The 26611-nt window shown below is 44.6% G+C and overlaps 1 protein-coding gene across 1 annotated transcript in view; it reads left to right on the top strand.

Moving 5' to 3' along the window:
• The first annotated feature begins 2540 nt into the window (after positions 1–2540).
• The window catches only part of TNRC6A (trinucleotide repeat containing adaptor 6A), an 89990-nt gene continuing 65919 nt past the window's right edge, over positions 2541–26611 (top strand). Inside the window, exon 1 of the mRNA XM_069983983.1 lies at positions 2541–2741. The gene's annotated coding sequence lies outside the window, so the exon portion shown is untranslated. The remainder of the gene's footprint in view (positions 2742–26611) is intronic.

Below are 26611 nucleotides of genomic sequence, written 5' to 3'. Positions count from 1 at the left end.
GTCGGTTGTGATTGGTTCTTTTACAACCCCTATAGCTACACATCGTCTTATCACATTCAATATTCCAAGGTGAGAGACACATACTAAGGTGTTGTTATCAAACTCTAATAAATCCTCATAACTTATGGGCATTGCCGTATGCAGGTGACAGGTACAAATAGAGCCAATAAAGCTGTGATCTGTTATGGTTTATGTATAGCAGGAGATGTGGAATGATTAACCCTGTGCAGAGCAATCTGCTATCTTGTGTAAACACATCAGTCACTTCTTGGCCTTGGAGTTCAGTGTTCACTATACAGACTTCTATCTCCTCCAGGCCATGACCAAGTGTGCTGTATACAGTAAGTGGATGAGCCTAAAGGTACCTGGGACTCTCCACGTTTAAAGCTAAGCAGGCAGGAAATAGTACTTAAAGTAGTTGACCAGGATTAGAAAAGCATAGCAGTTTTATTCCAAGAGGTGCCACATCTGTCCTCAGGTTGTGTGTGTGTGTGTGTGTGTGTGTGTGTGTGTGTGTGTGTGTGTGTGTGTGTGACACCTTCATTCACTTCAGTGGAATTGTGCCACAATACCATAAACAAGCTGAGAACTAAGCTGACAATGTTGCAGTTTATTTTGCAGCTGGATACCTGCATCAGTTCTGAATACAAATCAGCAGGAAAAAATGAAAATTTTATTAAAAAAGAAATTTTTTTTTAAAAAAAGTCATGATTTAAAAGGAGAAGTCCAGGGTTTCCTTTTTTTTTTTTTTTCAAAAGAGCCGGAGAGGAGGTGGCTGAACATAACAACATGCACTTTCCTCCCCGCATCGGAGTCCGCTCTCCTCTGCTCTGGTTCCCAGTCCCCCAGCCAATTCCTGGTCTGAGCGGAAACCAGGGTCGTGACGTGTCAGGTCTGCTCAGCCAGTCAGCTGCCGTACCACTTCGGCTGATGACTGGCTGAGCAGGCCTGACACATCACAACCAGGTTTTCTCTCAGACCAGGAAGCGGCCCAGGTACGGGAGTGGAGGAGAGTGAACCCCTGCGCTGGAGCTGGGGAGGTAGGTGCATGTTGTTAGGTTCAGCCACCTCCTCCTCTGCTCTTTTGAAGAAAAAAAAAAAAAACAACACGTTGGACTTCTCCTTAAAGGCTTTAGAGCAATGCCGAAATGCGTTGGCTTTATGTGGATTTAAAGAGAGAGGATTTAGTCACTCTCTTTTCTTCAGACTCTCTCTTTCCTTTCTGTACATCTTTGAGGGTAAACCATTGAGGGAAGACACATAGTGGGCAAGACTTTAGAGCAGTTTTTCTGGGGGTAAATGATTTTTGGTAAATGAAGTGATTTATAAATAGAATCACATGGAGTTAAGTTCTGTGAAACAACAGTGCCTATTTAAAGGGATTGTCCCACCATGGAGAGGAGAAAGGTCGTAAATATCAGATTGACAGCACTACAATGTATATGAATAGGGTTCCTGAGGCCTCTGCAGGAGTTTGAATGGAGTGGTGGTCATGTATGTTTCCTAATGCTCCATCGACGTCTATGGGAACGGCAGAAATAACCAAGCATCGTACAATTCTTTACAGCTTTATATCCATACTTGTGTTGTTTGGGGGCAGCCTTCCTCGCCGGTGGTGCTGGCTGGGATTTTTAGGGGGGGGCACCTTGGGTCTGGTCCTGTGACATTGGGGTTGCAGGGCCATTCCATGGCCTCCCTTCCCTGCATGTGCACGCCTTGCGGGGGTGGCAGTCACTGACCAACAGTGTGGAGTTAGTGTAGGGACCCGTGTGAACCAGGAGACCTGCACATTGGTACACGGGGCGATATGGCTTGATCAATTCATATTCCAACATCCTGAAGTTGTTTTTTTTAAAATAGGCTTAGAAGCATTAGTATCAGCCATAGATGTGATGTGCAGCCGCTCCTCTCTCTCCATGTCGGAATTCTTTACAGCTATTCATCCTGATCTTCCTGTTTCATGAATATGTATGTGAGAAATGTAAACGAGATAAGGGGCTAATAAGTCACACTTCTATTAAGTTCAGAGAAAGCCGATACAGCTCTAATAGAACACAAGCTTCCCATACTCCAGAATATCAATGAAGCTATTTATGCAGTGACACCGGAATGGAGGACCTTCCTCTTTACTACCAGTCTGGTCTGGAAAAGCCGGGTAATCTGTAATGGTTGGTTGCCATCCCACTATCCTAAGAACAGACAGACTATGTAATAAATAGAATTGGTAAGTTGGCAGTAATGGATGACTCAAGGACTAATATTTACTGGCGAGTTATTTTTTTATTCTATTTTTTTTTTTACGGGGAGACGTAAGAAACATAAAATGGATCTCCCCTTTAAAGCAGTGCACCTGCTGTGCCCAAAGTGACAGCATCGCTCTCTAATAGTAATTGCTGTGGAATTCCCTGCACAGTATGTGGCTGGGGCTGAGACATCACATGTTGTCAGTGCATGAAAACAACAGCACGCGAGGGACGAGCAGAGGACGTCTCCATCCTTCCCAGCCTACACTCAGGAGGGGACATGCAGCAGAGCCCTCCGGAGACTTGTCAAGGTGACTACGCTGCAGTCAATCACTCCGCCGCACTATCGGCTTTTCTCATTGTTCCATCTCCAGAGCACATGTCGGCCTCAGCAGGGATTCCCAGGAACACGTCCAGCTGCTGCCGGTGCCGGTGACACTGTGCCTTCTTCCGTCAGCTCTGTGTCTGGGAACCCTCATGCATCTTTATCCTCTAGAGGTAGGTGATGTTTCCTGGGGCTCTGTGCCAAACCGGCCATCATTTACATGGAGCATATGCAGATTTCCCTTGTTTGCACCTAATAACAGCTGCCAGGGATTCGTCACGCTGAGTGATTGTTGGTTGGGATCCGGCCACAATCCAGGGGGAACCCATGGGATCTGATTGTTGGTTTTTACCCCCCTGTCCACCTCCCTCTCTCTCCCTACTGCCTGTCTGGTGTTCAGATAATACCGGGTCAGTCTAAGGGGATAGTGACTGATAGTGACAGCAGATTTATTTCTGTGACTGTCCCATTCCTCCGAAATCTACAAGGATAATGCAGAAGCAATCCTATTCAGATGTATGGAATGAATGATAAAGTCTTAGCATTGTTATTGATCAGCTGAGAATTTCCAGTGGCCAATGCAACCTAAGAATCCTTCTGTCGCCATGTATCTTTGTATGTATAGTGTGCTCTGACAAATGTGAACAGTGCGCCTTTACTCTGATATACTAATGTGTACACCTAAATCCACCTGCACAGTTCTGTGCCATTAGAAGTCATAACAAGGGTTTCGAGGGATTAACTGCCTCTTCATCAGGCATCTGATGCCTGCTGAAGAAGAAGTTAATCCCTCGAAACACGCTGCAACAATAAAGCTTGAAAAAGTCTTCTGGACCCTGTTTAATGTCGGCTTTGGTTGCGGTTTATCTGATGTATAAAATGAGCCTTAAAATTCATCCAACAGCGTCCTCCATAGGAAAAGTATTTGGCCAATGTCAGCTTCTTCTGGTGACCAGAACTGATGGCTGTGGCCACCATTATTCTGCTCTAAGCTGGCCTTTATATAGAGAATGTGCCCTTTTGGGTCCTATAGATATCTTGGTGAAGGGTTTCCCCACTTGCAGCCCCCTCTATCAGCTAAAGCAGAGAAGCGCTTGCATTAGCAAACTTCCCATGACCTTTAACTGTATGATCGATCATATATTTGCATTGGTGCTACCTTATACTACATACTCCCCACAGTGCCCCCTGCAGGAGAAAAGGATATCACAGCAATTGCCAGGGTAGCTTTATTCCAGTGGCATACTCTTGGATTCCTGCCATATACTGCTTCAGACTTTGCCATGGTTTTGGACATGCATTAGCCCTACTAAATGGGGCCAATCCACGTCCTGGCAACCTGACATGTGCAGAATACACGTATAAAACTAAGTATCATTTCCAATCAGCAATATAAATCTACAAGACTGACATTGTCTTCCTATAAAAACAATGGGATGTGGTTGTCATGTATAATCTGTGTAAGAATCCAGAAAAATATGCTGTATAAACAATAACTGAGATTGAATTGATGGAATTGGCGTCATTATGATCTGTAAATAACAATAATGATGTCTAGGGCTATAGGTAATAACCCCTGCTTAATTTTATCATTGAGCCCCCATTATGCAAACAGTGCAGTAAGGTGCAGAGCTCAAGGTACCGACGCGTTTCAGACAATTTTTAGTTAGATTACAGGAAACTATTAATTCCGTGACACAGAAGAGCGATTTGTAACTAATTGTTTCCAATGAGGGATTAGTAACCAGGGCCCAATGTAATGATCATCTACAGCTGCCCTGCGTTACACTGTAAGCTCTTCACATCAGCTTTGGGCAATTAACCCCATCCATAGAGTTTAATGGGATTGGGAATTAATCAGCCGTCCCGGGAGAGGTTTTCCAAATACTCAGTGAATAGAAAATACTGGATACAAAGGGGAGAAAAAATCTCCTGGGATGAGTTGGATGAGATTGGGTTTAATTGCTGTTTTCATAAGATGTAATTGAGTGATGTAAAGTGTTGGGCTGTATGATTTAGGGGGAGCATCCACAAGACTTGTTCTCCATTGAGTTGATGGCTATGTTTTGGGCTGGTGAGGAGGACGCATTTAATTGTCTATAGCTCTGTGGGCAGGTGACTAGTTAAAATCCTTGAATAACCCCTTTAAGGCTTACGTGAGATGTCATAGCATACCTATAATACTTGTACTCTATGCAGTTCTTATATATGCAGTCCTGTCTAGGCCAGGAATGGGGAACCTGAAAAAACTACAATTTCTATCATAGATGGAGAGACAACGCTTGATGGGGTTTGTAGTGATGAGTACTTGATTGATGGGGGTCTAACACTTATCATAAAAACAGAAACCCCCTGTCCGCCAGTGAAGGGAGTAGTAGTTCGCACGCCTGACTACCACACTATCCAGTTACTATCGGACTGTCAAAAATAGCCAAGCACGGCTCACTATGTCCAGCAGTCCCATAATAATGCACATTACCCCTCTGTTTATTTAAAGGGGTTATCCAACGCTACAAAAACGGCCACTTTTGCACCACTTGTCTCCAGCTTGGGTGGAGTTTTGAAACTCAGTTCCATTAAAGTAAATGGAGCTTTATTGCAAACCGCACCTGAACTGGAGACAAGAGTAGGGGGAAAGGTGGCCATGTTTTTGTAGCACTGGATAACCCCTTTAAGGGACAAAGGACCTCCACAATTCTTTTAACGGAGCTCCCAAGGCTGCTAAGCAGAGATTGAACAGAAAGTTGGCCATAGATATGCATGCCTCTTTCTCCAGGGTTATGGAACCAGACGATCTTACACCATAAAGGTGGAAACACCACTGTAGAAGAGAGGCTGACTAGTGACTATACGCTGGAACAAGCCTGTCCCTGTGGGAGCACGGCTGGGTCCATTAATTACAAAACCTGCTGGACATTGTTAGTTATATGAACTTTATAGACCGGCAACAGCTGCCCACGCTGTCTACATCATGTAGGAAAGTTACATTCACACCCCACAAGCTATTCTTATTTCCATTCTGTCTGAATCATTCTTAAACTGAGAACGACTCGGGAAAGAGTGTCAGTGGCCGCCCATCGTCTGAGGAGGGGCTCATGGATCACGCTAGACTTCATAAAGGAAGCCTGATCAGCCATTGACACTTATGGGCCCAACATGTGGCCTCTTTACTAGCCGGGTAAAAGTAAGATTTCACCATTGACGGTAAAAACCCTCTGCGTACAGATCGTATAGAAGGTGGGCCACGGTTTGGGACCACGGTTCCATGTGGTTATTGTTACGACCAGCACTAATCTTGCTATTCCATCTTTTCCTATTCACTAGTTCTTTTTCACTTTCTCACAGCTGATCTATTGCTCTAGATCAGCTGATCCTGACTGTCAGCTTTGGATTTTCTATTGGTTAGCTTTTAAAAAAAAACAAAAAAAACTCCCTGGCCTGTGCAGTTTTGTGTGGATTACCGTGAGTTCTTGTTCTTTGCATATTGCTTGGTTTTAGTCATTCTTACTGTGTTCAGTAATTCTTGTTGCAATTTGTTTACTGTTTTTTTTTGCACTACCTTTTTTCTCTGGGCCCTAAAGTCTTCTTGTTTAGTCCAGGGATTCCAGGGACATTTGTAGGGGCAGTAATATTAATGGTGACGGGTTAGAGTCCGGGGAACAGATCTAAGGAAAGATTGGGGGCAGTTAGCTAGGGTCTCTGTTTTGTCATCTTCTGCTTCATTCTTGAATATCATTATTCCTTTGTGTCTTCCATACCAACATCTTCGGTTCCTGTTGTTGAGTTGCTAATCCTCTTTACCTGACAGTGTTGATGTGTGCTTTGTATATTGTTTTCTTTTGACTGCCTGCTTATCATATTTGGTTCCAAGTGTCACTGTCATTTAATTTATTTATTTATTTATTTTTTCCAGAAATCAATAGTCCAGGCGATTTTAAGAAACTTTGTAATTGTGTTTATTAGCCGAAAAACTAATTTTTATCATGAAAAAGCAGTTTGAAGCTCTCCCCCCTGTCTTCATTATTCTCTATGGAGAGGGGAGGGGTGGAGGGAGATGAGGCACCAAAACAGGACAACAAAAAAATAATTTATAGCTACATCACCGGCTATCTCCTCTGACAGTCAGCTCTGACCTCTCTGACCTCAGATTACCGGCTTTCATGCAGCTCCTGCTGTGTAACCCTTTGTTCTCTGCTGGCAACTAATCTCCCTCCTCCATAGAACAGACAGGGCCTGACTGTGTAAAAGAGTCGAGATTTTCTGATAATTAACAGTGAGTGAGAGAAAGGAGGGAGGGGACCTGGGGAAAGTCTTTTTGAATGCAGATAATGGCATATTTGCCTAATAAACCCAATTACAAAGTTTCTTAAAATCGCCTGTACTATTGATTTCTGAAAAAAACAAAACAAAAAAAAACGACCGGTACACTTTAAGTCCTGTATGTAAGCAAGGACCCAGGAAAGGCGACCGCTATAGGTAAAGTCCATTTCAGCTGGTGTTGTTTCACTATTAAACGACAACTCTGGCCTCAGGATTTTCTTTTTTGCAAATGGCAGGGCACGGGGGGAACATAACAAACAAAACTAACTCACCTCTCTTCGTGCCTCTCCAGTGCTGGATTGCCGCTCTGGGACCCCCGGTTGGCTCTGGGATCCCCAGCCAATGTCACAACCTGGCTGATGGACTGGCCAGTCAGCCAGCCAGCCAGTCAGTGACTGGGGTGGGATGCCGCTCCAGTCACTGATTGGCTGAGCGGCCAGTTCATCAGCCAGGACGTTATCACAAATGGGGGAAGCTAGAGGTAAGTAAAGGTTGCTTGTTATGTTCTCCCCTGCCGCCTGTCACATCTTTGCCAGTGCCAGACTTCTCCTTTAAATCTTCTAAATGTCCCAATATACAGGGATTCTCTGAGTATATGGGCCTTTCAGGAACTATTTTAGTTTACCTAAAGGGGTATTCCCATCTGATAAAGTAACGACTAGCATAAGCCATGGCTTTATGTGGTTTGGGACCCTCACTAATCCCCAGAAAGAACAGGCCACTGTGCTGATATAGCACTATATCTCCTTTACCGTTATTCGCTGCGACCTGGCCGTGCAGGATACCGCAGCCGGCCTCATTAACGTACATGGAGCTGTGCTGCAGTCCTCTGCCCTGTGGGTGACTCAGAAAGACTATGACGGGGCTGCAGAGCTGACTTCCTTTATCCTTACAATTATTTGGATCTCCCACTGATTATAAAGTGATGGTATAGCCTAGCAATATGCTCTTACTTTCTTAGACGTGACTACCCCTTTAAGTTACTGGTTGCTCTCTCCACTAATGATATCTCCGCCTGTTGTTTACTCGGGTAGTTTGTCTCCAGGCCCCATCACCAGTGTATGTTTTCTGGCTCCCGTCCAGAGCTGAGGTATAATAAGGATGAATGCCTGGGGCCCGGCGTACACTGGAGGAACAGACGTTCCGTATTTAACTTGGTGATATAATACGCTTGGGGCGAGGGGCTGACTCTTATAATTTGTAGTTCACACTCTTAATTGTATAAGTACTTATAAAGCACTCAGAATACTGAAGGGTCTGGATAACACTAAAGAACTGGAGGTCTTTGTTGTGTATGTAAAGCTCCGACATGTCCTCCTGAATTTATTACAGCCGTTCTCTACTGAATTACATCACATTTGTTTCTCTCCCAAAGAGTCTGCAATAATACTTCAGGTTACCTAGCAACCACGTCACTCTCTATCTGGATGACTACCACATGAGTACATGTAGCTATACATATAAAGTAGTCACAGAACATTGATGGACAGGTTTACTCAATGGAGATTTATGTTCTAAAAATCTTTTAGATCAACTGGTGTCAGAAAGTTACATAGATTTATAATTTTTATTTTAAAATCTTGCATACTACAGTACTTTTCAGCTGCTTTATGTCCTGCAGGAAGTGGTGTATTCTTTCCAGTCTGACACTCTCTGTCCATGTCAGGAACTGTTCAGAGCAATAACAAATCCCCATAGAAAACCTCTTCTGCTCTGGACAGCTCCTGGCATAGACAGAGGTAACAGTAGAGAGAACTGTGTCAGACTGGAAAGAATATACCACTTCCTGCAGCACACACAGCAGCTGATAAGTACTGGATAACTGAAGATTTTTAAATAAAAGCAAATAAGAAGTCTATATAACTTTCTATTGCATATTCTCACATAGATGTCTCACTACTGTCATAATATGAATACAATGGAACAAGCCATGTGTGTGTCCATATAACACTTGCTGCATTAGAAGGTAAGTATGGGACTGTACATTTCAATTGATGCTATAGTTAAGAGGTTGTCTCTTAATGACATGTCCTGTCCCTAGATCAGTGTCATACAGCGTCAATCTCTATGAGCCATAATAGAAAACTTCTATGTAAAAAATAGCCCCCAGTTCATTTACCTATATGGTAGTCATTTAGGGGCTCATTCACATTTGTGTTAAGAATTTCCATTGTTTTTCTTCGTTACAGAAGCAGAACAATGAAAATGATGGCGATGCCGGGTCTGCTCAATGAAGGAAACACAAGGCCCATGATGTATGCAACAATAGACTAAAATTACAATAGTGTTTGGCATTTTACTATACAACATGGCGCTGCATTCATTTTTCCTGGATTCTTTCTGGAATTTGCAATGCAGATGTAAACAGGGTTTTATGGCACATGAGACAACCCTGTAAAGGATCTGTAATGATCAGAAAAGAAAGTGACTATATAAATGAACAGTAAGGCTGCATTCACACATTGTGTTCTACACGGGACACGGACGTGGAATGCCTGTAACTGACTCCCCCGCGCAGCATCTGTGATAAGATGCTGTGAGCGGGGGGGCTGTACAGATTTGCGCCGCGCTGTAATGACAGTGCCCCACAGCTGATTCATTACAGCGCAGCGCCTATCTGTACAGTTACCCCGCTTCCAGCATCTTATCACAGATGCTGCCCGGACGGGAGAGAGTCCGTTACAGGCATTCCACGTCCGTGTTCCGTGCAGAACAAGGAACGTGTGAATGCGGCCTAAGAACTCCTAGGCTACTTGCACAGACAGTAAAGGCCCTATTCCATCGAATGCTGTTCTATGCTCTGGTCCCCACCATTGCAAGTGATGGAGAGGTGGGCTCTTGTTCAGTGCAATGCGAGCTTTCCTGACCCCATCTCTCATGTATGATTGACAGCACTAGCACCAATCAGAAGACTGCTAGAGCTGTCAATCATAGCTAAAGGGAGGGACCAGGAAAGCTCCCAATGTAGAAGTGGCCACCTCTTTGACACCTGCTGCAGTGGTGGCCGGGCATAGAACAGTCTTTATCTCAGCAATGCCAGCTGCATGACCGAAACTTAAGATGTGATCCCACTCCCCTCCCAGATCTAAGGCAATCTTTAAACTTTTATTTATATAACTGGTACTATACTATTCTATGGTTTTTACCCACACATACCCCCTGCATGAAGCCCACAGTGTATCCATAGTGTGTAAGAAGCCATAAGCGCCTTATTAGAAATCTCTTATATGAGGCTACAGCTGAGCCATATCTGTAATGTGAGGGGGTATCTACCTGACATCCATCTCCTCTTATCTGACAGTAAGGTAACATCACTGTTTGGGGCCTGCTGGCATCTACACACGATGGCATCTGTAGACAATAAAACATGGCTGACTTATCACACAGAGACACAATGAGTATCAGCCACCCACCCCGCAGCTCATCTAACATCACAGCGATCCTGTAACAGATACAGAATTATCACCCCAGAGGTGGCGGATATTTGTATCCTGCACCTGAGTATATATCTGGCTTCTGCTTTCCAGGGTATATATCATCCTCCCCATTAATTTCCCTGGAGGTATTCCTGTAATAGCTGCACTCCGATCCATCTCCATAACACCACGGATGTCATAACATACACAAAATTACGTTTTTGAAGATTTTTTTCTGTATTTTGGGACGTTGTTGAAGGCACAATTCACTGCACTTCTCGCCGACATGTCTGGCTGCATACCATAAGTGAATGAGGGAAATTGGAATAATGATGGGTAGATCCTGCCTGCCAGTCTGAATCGAGTCCTACCCAGTCTGCTCTGGCTTTCATCGCCTCCCCTTCATTAAAAAGTCTGGCGGAGTACCAGGGCAAGCGGGGACACCTCTCCTCCTCCCCTTCCCCTCCCCATAGCGTCCTTGAGAGACTGCAGCTATATAAACATAGGAAGGTTGAATAGACGCCTGTGTGGGATTGTCAGCAGCAATGCAGTGGAATAGAAGATCCAGAAAACACGACTGGGAGGCCAGGGGCGTAGCAACAGCAGAAGGTTACAGCCTCGCCCGGGGGCACCCATGCCCGCGGGGGGAGGGGGGGGGGCCAAGCTGCCACTTATGATAATCGCACAATGATGAAATCTTAATCGACAAGGCTACATCACCATACAAGTGAACGTCTCATTATTATAATACACATCATGGAGACATAGCATAGGTGATGTTATAGGTGCAGATTGTTCATAATGGAATCTGGCAGAAAAAAAAAACTAAAAATTCTTTTGTTTTTCATTAAGATATGCGGTGCCAGAGGAGGCTGGCGTCAGCTTATTTTTCCTGTTTCAGAAACAAATAGAAAGCCCTGTTAATTTCATTCATATTCACAACTGGGATCCCAACCTGGTAGGACCCATAGTCATAATGCTACCATTAGGGTTGCAGGAATCTTACCATTATTGTCAATATTCCAAAGGTGAGTACTCTAACAATGGTTGTACAATGGTTTCTCCAATACAGAATATGATTCGCGGTAAGGAAACAATTTTATTGTGAGTGGCAAACAACCAAAAAATTTACGTAGCACAATAGCCTATAATAAGCTGACCAATAGCCAATAAGCTGACCACCCACATTAAACCAGTGGTCTCGATGATGTGGCAATACTGCTTCCGCAACAGCTGGAGATCAATGCATTAAAGCCAGATGAACCTGCTGATCTAAACTAGACCGCCTTATTATCTAATGTGTAATGGGGAATCCCAACTCTCAACAATGGAAGAGGCAGGTTGGGCATGTTGGATTTCAACATACCTATTTTTATTCTAAAGGGAACTGCCACCAGGGTATTTGCCAGTGTGCTAAGGTATAGGAGGTTTCGAAGAGGTAGCCAAGAGGTGTCCATACCCATTAGACCAAGGCAGGCTGATGACTGGACAACCTGGTGAACATACATAGCTATTCCTTCTGGTTCCTCCATATACATACACACACATTCAGTCAAGCATTCTTTTGAAGTGGAGAAAGCAAGGACCGATATCTCTCCATGTAATAAAGACAACGACCATCTAAAGAGCTGATCATCGGCTGATTGTTGTCTTTTGGCAAGCTTAAAAATCATCAGCTGCTGAACGTGCATTGCTACATGTAATAGGTATCCGAGCCAAAGGATGACGATTCTGTGTATAAAATAATAAAACTATTACTTACCTGTCCAGGCTCCCCTGGCCTTGTCTGTGGGATTCCTGGTCTGGCCACTCAGCCAATCACTGGCCAAGATGGGACAGCAACATGGCCAGATTGGCTTAGTGGCCTGTTACTTCAAAGATGGGACCAGAAGTGAGAGCTGCAGCTACCGGGGAATCCCACAGACAAGGCTGGAGGACACAAGGGAAGTCTGGACATGTAAGTAATAGCTTTATTATTTTACACTAAACAAGAGCTGCAGGGGTATCGCTAATGACAAGACACCTCTGGTGAGAACAAAAGCCTAACATACTGGCAATCCATTGTGCTTAATTCTTCCCTCTCTCAACATCATGTGCGGGAAGAATATCTCAGATTTCCTACTATAATGAAGAGTCTAAGGGTCCTATTCCATGGGCCGAGCAGGGCCCGATCAACGATGTAAACGAGCGCCGATCTGCCGATTACCTGGCAGGACATCTCCTCCGCTCCGTCTTCCTCCCCGGGTCCCGCGGCGCAGCATCAACCGCGGTGGTCCTGGCCTGTGATTGGCTGAGCGGTCTGGCAGCTCAGTCAGGCCGCTCCGGAGTTGATGCTGCACCGCGGGACCCGGGGAGGAAGACTGAGCGGAGGAGAAGTCCTGCCAGGTAATGTATGGTGCTTCTCAAATCGTAGAAGAGATGAGCGGTGGGGGACCGATGATTTTAGGTCTGGCCCTAAATAAATGATCAGCCGATGACACGATCATCGGTAACATATGCTTACTAGGGGACCGCCACCTACAGCACACTGTCAGGTGCTGTCAGGTTCCCTTTAAAGGGGTTATCCAGTGCTACAAAAACATGGCCATTTTCTTCCAGAGACAGCCCCACTCTTGTCTCCAGCTTGGGTGGGGTTTTGCTGCTTAGTTCCATTGAAGTGAATGGAGCTTTATTGCAAACTGCACCTGAATTGGAGACAAGAGTCGCGTTGTCTCTGAAAGAAAGTGGCCATGTTTTTGTAGCACTGGATAACCCCTTTAAGATCCTTTTACAGGGGCCAATGGGGGCACGATAAAGAGCACTGACCTTGATGGTCAATACTTGTTTATTAAGCCTTCACACGACTCAATCAAACTGAACGCTGAGCTGCATAAATGATCACTGGTACATGCGTGTGGCCCTTTAATTTCATTATTGTCGCCCAAACAGGACAATGTGCAGCTGATATTGATGATCTAAATAGACACACAAAAGATGTGATCAGCTGACGAATAAGCGCTTTCTCCAATATCTGCTGATCACTGGTCCTTATGTCATTCAGCTCCACAAGGACTGCAGTCTGTCACTTTGAGACCTGTCATAGCTGATAACAGAGGACAAAAGACCTTAACAATGACATTAACTGCTTGTTTTATAGGCCGATCTTTTATAAGCTTTGTACTTTGGGGTTTATGGACCTATAAAACAAAAGAGGTGGAAGCTTATAAAAAGGAGGAATGCCCGGGTATACAATTATGTCATTTATATAATGGTCTGTAACTGCAGATGCTGATGGTGTGGTTATTATTTATAGAAATGTAAATGCCTGCTATATGTATATATATATATATATATATATATATATACACACACATTCAGGGACAATACTACATTTTTATTATCCCGGTGTCTGCCGGTGTAGACTAATGTATTATTTTACGCTGCGCCCCCTCCTCTCCGTCTCTGCTTATCCTGAAATCACCTACTTTCCTGCCAATGATCTGCCGGTGAATCTGCACCATTTATCTCCATTCCCAAAAAGGAATAAACAAGACTTCGTTCCCTAGATACGGTGAACGGGGAGGGTCACCATGGCAACGCATAGCTGAGCAGTGTCCTCGCCCATACCTGACTGCTCCACTCTTCTGCTCTGTTCACGATTCATCGCTTACATTCACCCTGTATTTTCCCGGAGGTCTGTTCTTACATCCGACCTGTAGATCCAACAATTATGAAATTCGAACGGGCGAATTCTCATAGTTCACCTTACTAACCCAATGGTTACAATCTCCGGAAGTAGTGGTGTAAGCTCAGGCTGGTTGCACAGTACAATTTATTTTTACATTGCACGGATACATTGGCTTCCTCTCAAAATGGGACATTGACGTATTCATGCTGGACCCCATAGACTTTAATGACCCCCCAATGAATCCACACTTTGGGCCGAAAATGACCTGGACATAGTCACTGACTATACATTTTGGCCATAAAGTCTATGGGGCCAAGGCAAGGATACATTGGGTATGAAAATAGGCATAGACTCCACAGCTCCTAAAATTTATAAGCTTTATTCTTGGTACATTTAAAATCTGGGGGCTGATTAAATGGTACGGCAGATATATAGACGACCTCCTCCTAATGTGGACGGGGGATGAGAAACAAGTAAAAAAATTTCTGGACTACATTAATGGTAACATGTTAAATCTACAGTTTACATACCATTATGATAAAACATCTATTGTGTTCTTAGACACAGAATTAACATTGAGAGAGGGCAAAATATCCTCCAAAATATAAAGGAAACCTTGCTCAGGCAATGGCATCCTACATGCAGACAGTGAACATCCTTTGTATGTAATAAGAAACTTGCCTATTGGTGGATTCATTCAAACCCGCTGAAATTGTTCGGAAGAAGATACATATATACAAGCAGTCACACAACTCCCGAACAGACTGAAAGCTAGAGGATACAAAGAACAACATATAAAGAGAGCAAGAAACATTGCAGAAAACAAAAATAGAAGTTACCATTTACAAGACAGAAACAAAACAAAAGACAGCAACAAACAAATGCCTCTCACATTCTCAACACCATATAGTTCGCAATTTAAACAAATACAACATATAATAAAAAAATACGTACCTATATTATACCAGAACAAACAATGTGAACAGGTCCTTACTGCAGGAGTCAGATGTGTAGCTAAAAGGGGAAAGACAATTGGCAACATACTTTCACCTAGTACACTGAGGAGTTCGGAAGACACTAAAAAACAAACACAATGGTTACATACTGCAGGTTTCCATAGATGTGCAGCTCCAAGATGTCCTCTATGTCCATTTGTAAAAAAACTAAATAGTTTTACTTCATTTGAAACAGGTCGCACCTTTAAAATAAAAAACTTCATTAACTGTGATACCACTCACATAGTTTATTTAGCGGAGTGTACCACTTGCAGAGTACAATATGTAGGCTCTACAATTAGGAAATTCAAAACCCGCTTTTCAGAACATCTCAGTGACATCCGCAGGCAAACTGACACAAGAAAGAAGTCCATGTCGGGACTTTCCAGGCACTTCCAGGAAATTCATGACAGTCGGACAGAGACCTTACAAATGACTGCCATAGAAAAAGTGCAAAAACCTTGAAGAGGAGGGGATTGGACACATTTAGTTAGAAAGAAAGAGGCATATTGGATTTTAAATCTAGTAACAAGATCCCCTAGGGGAATGAATCTAAAAACTGATTTATTTTATATCCACTAAGGGCCCTATTCCACAGTAACGATAATCGGCCGATTGGGCCCATTTGTGTCATCGGCTGATTGTTCAATTAGGGCCAGACTTAAAATCATCGTTCCCCCACTGCGCATCGCTACGGTTGAATAGCGGTGCGCGGCGGGCGACCGACGATTTGAGAAGAAACAGCAGCAGCAGCATCATACATTACCTGGCTGCAGGGCTTCTTCTCTGCGCTGTCTTCATCCCCGGGTCCCGCACGCTCTATCTTCTGAATGGCCGGTCAGCTGACGGAGCGCTCAGCCAATCACAGGCCGGGACCGCCGCGGCCTGTGATTGGCTGAGTGTGGCCTGTCAGCTGACCGGCCATTCAGAAGATAGAGCGCGGGGGACCCGGGGAGGAGACGGAGCGGAGGACAAGCCCTGCAGCCAGGTAATGTATGATGCTGCAAGGGCTGCAAGGACATCGGTAACGATGTCCTTGCAGCCCTCGCTCAACGATCATCGGGCTGTGGAATAGGCCCAGTAAACGAGCGGCGATCTAGCAGATCGCCGCTCGTTTACATCGTTGATCGGGCCCTCCTCGGCCCGTGGAATAGGACCCTAAGCCTTATGTGTCTATCCATGCCTGGTTTTAGATGTCATCTGTAATGTGAGTCATGTGGCTCCCTGACTAGCACTAGCCCACGGCTGTGGGAGTGTCTAGTAAGGGGAGGTACATTGCACAAAATAAAACAGATTGTAATTCACATTACTACTGCCATGATTAAGGAGGGGACCTCCGCAACGCGTCAGCGCTATTTTAACAAGTGTGAAGATTTTAAATGTACCGAGAATAAAGCTTATAAATTTTAGGAGCTGTGGAGTCTATGCCTATTTTCATATGATATACGGGCAACGGCCCGCACCTTTTCCACGCGCTCCAATACCAGGAGAACTGCAAGTTGAAAGTACAAGACAACCGCACAAGGGTGAGCTGAAGAGTTCTTTTTTCTCTTTGAAAATACATTGGGTATGCCATTCATACAAGATGTAGAGAAATTTATGCAAAACCATCCTTACAGAAGCTCCTCCCTCTTTTATGGTAATGTTTAGAATAGAGGCAGGGCTGTGACTACTCACATAAATTCACTTACTTAAAGCTCATGCGTTACCAAATTAACATGGCTCAGGAGCGACATTGGCAACATTGGCTTTCTCATTTCCCTAGAATTATGCACAGGGAATAGAGATGAGCGAACCTGGAGCATGCTCGAGTCCATCCGAACCCGGACTTTCGGCATTTGATTAGCGGTGGCTGCTGAAGTTGGATAAAGCCCTAAGGCTATGTCGAAAACATGGATATAGTCATTGGCTGTATCCATGTTTTCCAGACAACCTTAGAGCTTTTTCCAAGTTCAGCAGCCCCCGCTAATCAAATGCCGAAAGTTCGGGTTCGGATGGACTCGAACCCGAACACGGTTCACTCATCTCTAATAGGGAACCAATTCTACAGCACTAATAACAATGATGCATTAGTGCTCAAGTTTTCAATAAAAGGGCCACTCCTTTAAATTCCACTCTTTTTTGAGGCTTTTCCAAAAAGAAAAATACTTTTTATTTTTTATTTTTACAAACCACCCTCTAATCCTTACCACCGCTCCCCCCCACCCCACCCTTCCCCCAATCAATCACACTGTTCAGAAAATATTCCTAACGTAGGAGCAATTTACAGTTTTCTCCAATGTTGTTGGCTTCCTCCTATCAGAAAAAAGACATATCTGAGGTAAGGAGACAGAGCATGCTGGGTGGCACAGTTGTCAATAAGCTCTTTGCAGGAGATAATAACAAAGATTCCCTTTAAGTCCATATTCTACCATCTGAACTTCACCGTAACTCTAACCTGAGCAATCGAGGGCCACTAAGCTGAAGGGTCAGGGTGGAGTAATCTTGATTTTGGGGTACAATTTCCTATGATGACACTGGTAAAACAGAGTTGCCCAGACAATTGAGTGGTGTGTTATTAGGTGGGCTGGTGTATTATACTCCACACACTAGATTATAATATTAAAGAAGTATGGCTGGGTTCACACTACGTTTTTGCAATCCGGTTTTTTAATCAGCTTTTTGCAAAAAACGGATGAAAACAACGGATGCCTTTGTGTGCATCCGTTTTTCCATTGACTTCTATTATAAGAAAAACGATTCAAATCGGATTTGTTTTTTTTAATGGACACAAAAACGTAGTCGACTTTTTGTGTCCGTAAAAAAAAAAGATTTGTTTTGATCTGTTTTTTTTCTTTTTTTATAATGGAAGTCAACGGAAAAATGGATGCATACAAAGGCATCCGTTTTTTTGCAAAAATGGATTGAAAAAGCCTAACCGGCTTTGGGCATCACGCCATGCTTTTCTCCTCCTTGGTAAACAAGCTGCATACGATGATGTCCTGCAGACTCTGGGTGGCAGACAGAAGATTAAGGCTTGTGACTTGCTATGCTTAGAGGCGACTCTGTATAAATAGACCCTGCAGGGGTATCTGCACCTGCTAGGACATATCTGTCTGGAAGTGCTGAGCTAAGGACAGCCCAGGAGTGGTGCACAATCCTCCCTACAAATGACAGGAGCTGCTGGTCTCCCACCAGTCACCCCCTGGCCGCCAGCTGCCTTAACCCATTGCTACTAAAAACCTACATAGGTTGTGGCCCCATCTTTATCAGGCTTCTGAATGGCAATAGACATATAATTATAGAAGCAGGGAGAGATTATATGAATAGGTTTCGGTGTTTGTTGGGACAGCGAGGGGACAGGTGCCCGTAGGCTCAATGATATGCCCCAACTGGGTCTATGGAGTATATGTCAGAGAGGAGGCCAGAGCCAAAATGATCATCTTCCACAGATACCTGGATTTTTTGTTATTCACCAATGTAGCACCCATGTGAGTGCTTTAATAGGTCTCAAAGCCCATGTGAGTGCTTTAATAGGTCTCAAAGCCCATGTGAGTGCTTTAATAGGTCTAGAAAAGCCTATAGGGCAGGGATGGGGAACCTTTGGCCCTCCAGCTGTTGCAAAACTACAATGCCCATCATGCCTGGACAGCCGAAGCTGTAGCTTCGGCTGTCCAGGCATGATGGGAATTGTAGTTTTGCTACAGCTGAAGGCCAAAGCTTCCCCGTCCCTGATTTGTATGTTGTATGTAGGGATCCACATGCTTATTAGCCTTATGTACATGGTATCCAGTGCATATACCTTGCAGAAACCCCATTCACTTGCATTGGAGCTGGACTATCACTGAATTTGTCATAAATTTGACTGGAAATATCAGTCAAATCCAACCAGTCAAGTGCCCATATTGCCTGCCACCATCTGCTTTGCTAGAACATACTTGTCCTGCTTTACTGACACATTATGTCAGGAGCTCAGAAGTATGGCTGGGGCTGTGAGGACACAAGAAGCAGAGACACAGTTATTATGATATTTGAAGGGGGGGGGGCACACTCTAGTAGTGTGAATAAACCAGTCTAAACCACCGAGCACACACACGTACATATCAGGGTATTGCAGGGCAAAGTACGGAGCAAATAAGCAGCTCCGCATTTGGCAGCAGAGCAGAGGTCATGCACTTGAAGTCAGAGTGTGACTCCATTTCTATAATCTGCTACTCGTACTGAACGGGTCATTGTGTTTGGGGAAAGTATCCGTCCTGCACCTGTCACTTGTTTTGCCCACGTAGTGCTTCCCCATGGTCTCCATACTAACCAGCTTTTTATGGAACATGATGACATTAAAGCTCCTGATGACAAGGCTTGCATCTCATGTAGGGCTGGGCGATATGGCCAAAAAATAAAATCTCGATTTTTAAAAATTTTTGGACGATTCTCGATTTAAATCTCGATTTTTTTTCTCTTTTTGCTAAACAAACAGGACATTTTTCTCCCTGCAGCATCAGAAACTATTTTATAGACGTTTGAGACAACAACCATATTGCTTCCCAATGTACAGTGCTCCTCCCGTGCCCCTATGTAGTAGACAAGCCCATTGTGTGCCCCATATAAGTAGTTTTCCCAAATATGTGCCCTATGTACTAGTGTATTAGTAGTAGTACAGATGAGGGGATTAGCAGTACAGGTAAAGATGAGGGGTGTAGTAGTGGTACAGATGAGGGGTGTAGTAGTAGTACAGGAAAAGATGAGGGGTGTAGCAGTACAGGTAAAGATGAGGAGTGTAGTAGTAGTACAGGAAAAGATGAGGGGTGTAGTAGTAGTAGTACAGGAACAGATGAGGGGTGCAGTAGTAGTAGTGCAGGTAAAGATGAGGGGTGTAGTAGTAGTACAGGTACAGATGAGGGGTGTAGTAGTAGTACAGGTACAGATGAGTGGTGTAGTAGTAGTACAGGTACAGATGAGGAGTGTAGTAGTAGTACAGGTACAGATGAGGAGTGTAGTAGTAGTACAGGTATAGATGAGGAGTGTAGTAGTAGTACGGGAATAGATGAGGGGTGTAGTAGTAGTACAGGTATAGATAAGGGGTGTAGTAGTAGTACAGGTACAGATGAGGAGTGTAGTAGTAGTACAGGCATAGATGAGGAGTGTAGTAGTAGTACAGGTATAGATGAGGGATGTAGTAGTAGTACAGGTACAGATGAGAAGTGTAGTAGTAGTACAGGTATAGATGAGGAGTGTAGTAGTAGTACAGGTATAGATAAGGGGTGTAGTAGTAGTACAGGTATAGATAAGGGGTGTAGTAGTAGTACAGGTACAGATGAGGAGTGTAGTAGTAGTACAGGTATAGATGAGGAGTGTAGTAGTAGTACAGGTATAGATGAGGGATGTAGTAGTAGTAGTACAGGTATAGATGAGGAGTGTAGTAGTAGTACAGGTATAGATGAGGAGTGTAGTAGTAGTACAGGTATAGATGAGGGGTGTAGTAGTAGTAGTACAGGTATAGATGAGGGGTGTAGTAGTACAGGTATAGATGAGGGGTGTAGTAGTAGTACAGGTATAGATGAGGGGTGTAGTAGCAGTAGAGGTATAGATGAGGGGTGTAGTAGTAGTACAGGTACAGATGAGAAGTGTAGTAGTAGTACAGGTAAAGATGAGGAGTGTAGTAGTAGTACAGGTAAAGATGAGGGGTGTAGTAGTAGTACAGGTAAAGATGAGGAGTGTAGTAGTAGTAGTAGTACAGGTACAGATGAGGGGTGTAGTAGTAGTACAGGTACAGATGAGGGGTGTAGTAGTAGTAGTACAGGTATAGATGAGGGGTGTAGTAGTAGTACAGGTACAGATGAGAAGTGTAGTAGTAGTACAGGTACAGATGAGGGGTGTAGTAGTAGTACAGGTACAGATGAGGGGTGTAGTAGTAGTACAGGTACAGATGAGAAGTGTAGTAGTAGTACAGGTATAGATGAGGGGTGCAGTAGTAGTACAGGTACAGATGAGGGGTGTAGTAGTAGTACAGGTATAGATGAGGGGTGTAGTAGTAGTACAGGTATAGATGAGGGGTGTAGTAGTAGTAGTACAGGTATAGATGAGGGGTGTAGTAGTAGTACAGGTACAGATGAGGAGTGTAGTAGTAGTACAGGTAAAGATGAGGGGTGTAGTAGTAGTAGTACAGGTATAGATGAGGGGTGTAGTAGTAGTACAGGTAAAGATGAGGGGTGTAGTAGTAGTACAGGTAAAGATGAGGGGTGTAGTAGTAGTACAGGTACAGATGAGGAGTGTAGTAGTAGTACAGGTATAGATGAGGGGTGTAGTAGTAGTACAGGTATAGATGAGGGGTGTAGTAGTAGTACAGGTACAGATGAGGAGTGTAGTAGTAGTACAGGTACAGATGAGGGGTGTAGTAGTAGTACAGGTATAGATGAGGAGTGTAGTAGTAGTACAGGTAAAGATGAGGGGTGTAGTAGTAGTACAGGTAAAGATGAGGGGTGTAGTAGTAGTAGTAGTACAGGTACAGATGAGGGGTGTAGTAGTAGTACAGGTATAGATGAGGGGTGTAGTAGTACAGGTAAAGATGAGGAGTGTAGTAGTAGTACAGGTATAGATGAGGGGTGTAGTAGTAGTACAGGTATAGATGAGGGGTGTAGTAGTAGTACAGGTACAGATGAGGGGTGTAGTAGTAGTACAGCTAAAGATGAGGGGTGTAGTAGTAGTACAGGTACAGATGAGGGGTGTAGTAGTAGTACAGGTATAGATGAGGAGTGTAGTAGTAGTACAGGTACAGATGAGGGGTGTAGTAGTAGTACAGGTACAGATGAGGGGTGTAGTAGTAGTACAGGTATAGATGAGGGGTGTAGTAGTAGTACAGGTACAGATGAGGAGTGTAGTAGTAGTACAGGTAAAGATGAGGAGTGTAGTAGTAGTACAGGAAAAGATGAGGGGTGTAGTAGTAGTACAGGTACAGATGAGGGGTGTAGTAGTAGTAGTACAGGTAAAGATGAGGGGTGTAGTAGTAGTACAGGTATAGATGAGGGGTGTAGTAGTAGTACAGGTATAGATGAGGGGTGTAGTAGTAGTACATGTACAGATGAGGGGTGTAGTAGTAGTACAGGTATAGATGAGGAGTGTAGTAGTAGTACAGGTACAGATTAGGAGTGTAGTAGTAGTACAGGTAAAGATGAGGGGTGTAGTAGTAGTAGTACAGGTACAGATGAGGGTTGTAGTAGTAGTAGTACAGGTATAGATGAGGGGTGCAGTAGTAGTACAGGTAAAGATGAGGAGTGTAGTAGTAGTAGTACAGGTAAAGATGAGGAGTGTAGTAGTAGTACAGGTAAAGATGAGGAGTGTAGTAGTAGTAGTACAGGTATAGATGGGGGTGTAGTAGTAGTACAGGTATAGATGAGGGGTATAGTAGTAGTAGTACAGGTAGAGATGAGGGGTGTAGTAGTAGTACAGGTAAAGATGAGGAGTGTAGTAGTAGTACAGGTAAAGATGAGGAGTGTAGTAGTAGTAGTACAGGTATAGATGGGGGTGTAGTAGTAGTACAGGTATAGATGAGGGGTATAGTAGTAGTAGTACAGGTAGAGATGAGGGGTGTAGTAGTAGTAGTACAGGTACAGATGAGGAGTGTAGTAGTAGTACAGGTATAGATGAGGGGTGTAGTAGTAGTACAGGTACAGATGAGGGGTATAGTAGTAGTAGTACAGGTAGAGATAAGGGGTGTAGTAGTAGTAGTACAGGTACAGATGAGGAGTGTAGTAGTAGTACAGGTACAGATGAGGGGTGTAGTAGTAGTACAGGTACAGATGAGGGGTGTAGTAGTAGTACAGGTAAAGATGAGGAGTGTAGTAGTAGTACAGGTACAGATGAGGGGTGTAGTAGTAGTACAGGTAAAGATGAGGAGTGTAGTAGTAGTACAGGTACAGATGAGGGGTGTAGTAGTAGTACAGGTAAAGATGAGGGTCAGGGACATAGCTAAGAGCATGGGGCAGACTGGGGGGGAAGGGCATGGGGTACACTGGGGGGGCAAGTATGGGGCACACTGGGGGGAGCAAGGGGCAGACTAGGGGGGAAAGGCATGGGGTACACTGGGGGACATGCATGGGGCACACTGGGGGGAGCAAGGGGCAGACTAGGGGGGAAGGGCATGGGGTACACTGGGGGACATGCATGGGGCACACTGGGGGGAGCATGGGGCAGATCGGGGGGAGAATAGGGCAGATCGGCAGGGGCATGGAGCAGACCGGGGCAGGAGGGAACATACCTGGTGTACCCGCTCTGCGCGGGCGCACACCACCGGCACTTGCGCTCTCCTCCCGCCCGCACTACTCCCCGCAGCGGACCCGCCCCCATAGCCGGACATATACGCGCGCTTCCTCCCGGCCGCACATGGAGGTCCCCGGAGGAGGCTGCAGATACTGAAGCATCGGGTGATAGTGTCGCTGCTGTACAGCTCCAGCACCCGCAGCGATCACCCGATGCTTCAGTATCTGCAGCCTCCTCCGGGGACCTCCATGTGCGGCCGGGAGGAAGCGCGCGTACACGTCCGGCTATGGGGGCGGGTCAGAGGCGGGGACATAGGACGCTGCTGGGCACTCTCGCTCCTCACGCTGTTTCAGTAGCTGGAGGATACGAGCAGCCCGCCCGCGCGCCCAAATCCAATGATTTTTTTGGAAAATCGATTTTCGATTTTCCAAAAAAGTCAAATCGATTCTCAAATTCTGGGCGAATTAATCGAATTAATTCGATTAATCGCCCAGCCCTAATCTCATGTTATATTTTGGGTGACTGTACAATGTCTTGTAATGCTGACTTAAAGTGTCACTGTCGTGAATTTTTTTTTTGCAGAAATCAATAGTCCAGGCGATTTTAAGAAACTTTGTAATTGGGTTTATTATCCGAAAAATGCATTTTTATCATGAAAAAGCAGTTTTAAGCTCTCCCCCCTGTCTTCATTGTTCTCCTATGGAGAGAGCTAAAGAAAAGACCAAAACAGGACAACAAAGAGTTAATCTACAAATCCCTCACGGGATATCTCTACTGACCATCACCAGTGACCTGTCTGAGCTCGGATTACAGCTGTCACCCAGCTCCGTGCCTGTAATCCTCTGTTATCTGCTTTCTGCTGCCGGCTAACTCCCTCCTTCCTCCTCCCCCCTCCCCTCTCCCTAGAGCAGACAGGGGACGTCTCCTGCAACAAGTCACAATTTTCAGATTTTTCAGAGTGGATGAAAAAGAGGAAGGAGGGGGGGGCCTGGGAAAAGGCTTTTTACATGCAGATAATGGCAGATTTGGCTAATAAACCCAATTACAAAGTTTCTTAAAATCGCCTGGACTATTGATTTCTGCAAAAAAAAAAAATACGACAGTGACTCTTTAAAGGAAAAGTCAGGCGAAAATATTTGTATTGTATTGCCTCCTAAAAGTTATACAAATGCCCAATATACACTTATTACGGGAAATGCTTTTAAAGTGCTTTTTCTCTGCACTTACTACTGCATCAAGGCTTCACTTCCTGGATAACATAGTGATGTCACTTTCTGGATAACATGGTGATGTCACTTCCTGGATAACATGGTGATGTCACTTCCTGGATAACATGGTGATGTCACGACCCGACTCCCAGAGCTGTGCGGGCTGTGGCTGCTGGAGAGGATGATGGCAGGGGGACACTAGGCACTGGAGGGACACTGAGCATCCCTCTGCCATTATCCTCTCCAGCAGCCACAGCCCGCACAGGAAGTGACATAACCATTTTATCCAGGAAGTGACATCACCATGTTATGCAGGGAAAAAAGCATTTTATGTGCATTTCCCGTAATAAGTGTATATTGGGGATTTGTATAACTTTGAGGGGCAATGCAATACTTTAATAAAAGTTTCTGCCGGACTTCTCCCTTAAATGCAGCCGTTAACCCATGAGTAAAGGGTGGGAAAACGATTCCTTCCATTATGGCCATCTGTGCTGCACAGCAGCTAAAGTGTTAAATTATCACATGGAATCCAACCTCCTGAAGCTTTATGTAAAGGCCCTCCGCTATAAGCAGCTTTTGTCATTTTATTTTGCCACGTGTGTGTCTAAGGCCGGTTTCAGACAAGTGTTATGGTTGCGTTTCTACGTCTGTATGTGATGGAACATGGCAAGAGTCTGACAGCATATCTTTGGGCTCCCATTCCAGTGTATGGAGACTGTACTGTACCTCCATCTGCCACTAATTTCATGCAGAAGTAAATAGAAGTATTCTATGGGATTACTGTTTTCATGAGAGAACAAAGTACAGTATCCACATATGGATCTGTTTTAGGGAACCACGCAGGCCCTGTATGCATTCAGCTTAAAGGGGTACTCCATATCAACTGGTAAGAGAAAGTTATATAGATTTGTAATTTACTTCAATTAAAAAATCTCCAGTCTTTGAGTACTTATCAGCTGCTGTATGTCCCGCAGAAAGTGGTGCATTTTTTCCAGTCTGACACAGTGCTTTCTGCTGCCACCTCTGTCCATGTCAGGAACTGTCCAGAGCAGGAGAGGTTTACCATAAGGATTTTCTGCTGCTCTGGACAGTTCCTGTCACGGACAAAGGTGGCAGCAGAGAGCACTGTGTCAGACTGAAAAGAATCCACCACTTCCTGCAGGACATACAGCAGCTGATAAGTACCGGAAGACTGGGGATTATTAAGTAGAAGTAACAAACCTATATCACTTTCTGTCACCAGTTGATTTGAAAATGTTTTTTTACCCATCCATTTACTGAGGGTGTTTTCTGCATTAAAGTCTGTCTGTGGAGTGGATTTTAATAGCTTTACACAGTGGATTTCCCTCCAATGTAGGAGGAGTAACAAAGTCCATGGTGAATCCACAGCAACAATATCTGCTGGATGGAAGCACAACACCTTACTGATCTCCTCGGGGAGCGCCTATTTTCTTTTGTCTTGGAGAGGAAAGCTTTGAAGGCGGCCACCTGGCAGAGTCTGATATAACCAGACTGTTCTCCTCAGGTCTACATTTCCTGCGCCCCACACCCTATAACGGATGGGGACTGTCCACACCAGCACACACTGTCTAACAATAGAAGAGTACACTAATAATACTGTGTATATACAGTGAGTAATCATACATGAAGTTGTGTTTCTTGATGTAGGATCAGGAGAAAAGAACCTGATGATTTCTATAGAACTGGCTGACCACCTAATGTGCATGGCGGCCTCTCCCTGACAGATAATGTTGAGGCACTTGCTGGCTTGCTCCCATCTGGCTGGTGGGGAGAGAGCGTCTTCTTCTGGCTGGAGGCATAATACTGCCTCCAGCAGGGGCTGGCTGGCAAATTTTAGCCTGGGGGGCAAGCACACAGCACTGGCCCATGAGTAGCCGCCTCGCGGCCCATCCTTCAAGGACCACTCTAGGCCCTCACTTATTACACTCCCCACATCAGTGCAGGGAAGGTAGATGCCACCCACTCCAATACTTCCTCCAGCGGCAATGTTCTCACACTTCGGATAACACATTCAGCCCTTCCAGTCATTTGTAAACAGGGAATTCCTACTGGTCGCTGTGACGGGGTCGGGGATCTCTTTACTGTATAAGTATATGGGACTGCTCAGCGCTGACACGGAACCATCCCATAGACTTACATTGACAAGGTGACTTCTGGCCCCTTCACACAGAGCAGTAGGAA

This window comes from Dendropsophus ebraccatus, chromosome 9 (assembly GCF_027789765.1).
Source record: "Dendropsophus ebraccatus isolate aDenEbr1 chromosome 9, aDenEbr1.pat, whole genome shotgun sequence".
In the NCBI taxonomy this organism is placed as follows: Eukaryota; Metazoa; Chordata; class Amphibia; order Anura; family Hylidae; genus Dendropsophus; species Dendropsophus ebraccatus.
The sequence above is the reverse complement of the archived record's forward strand: the minus strand, read 5'-3'. Positions and strand labels throughout refer to the sequence as shown.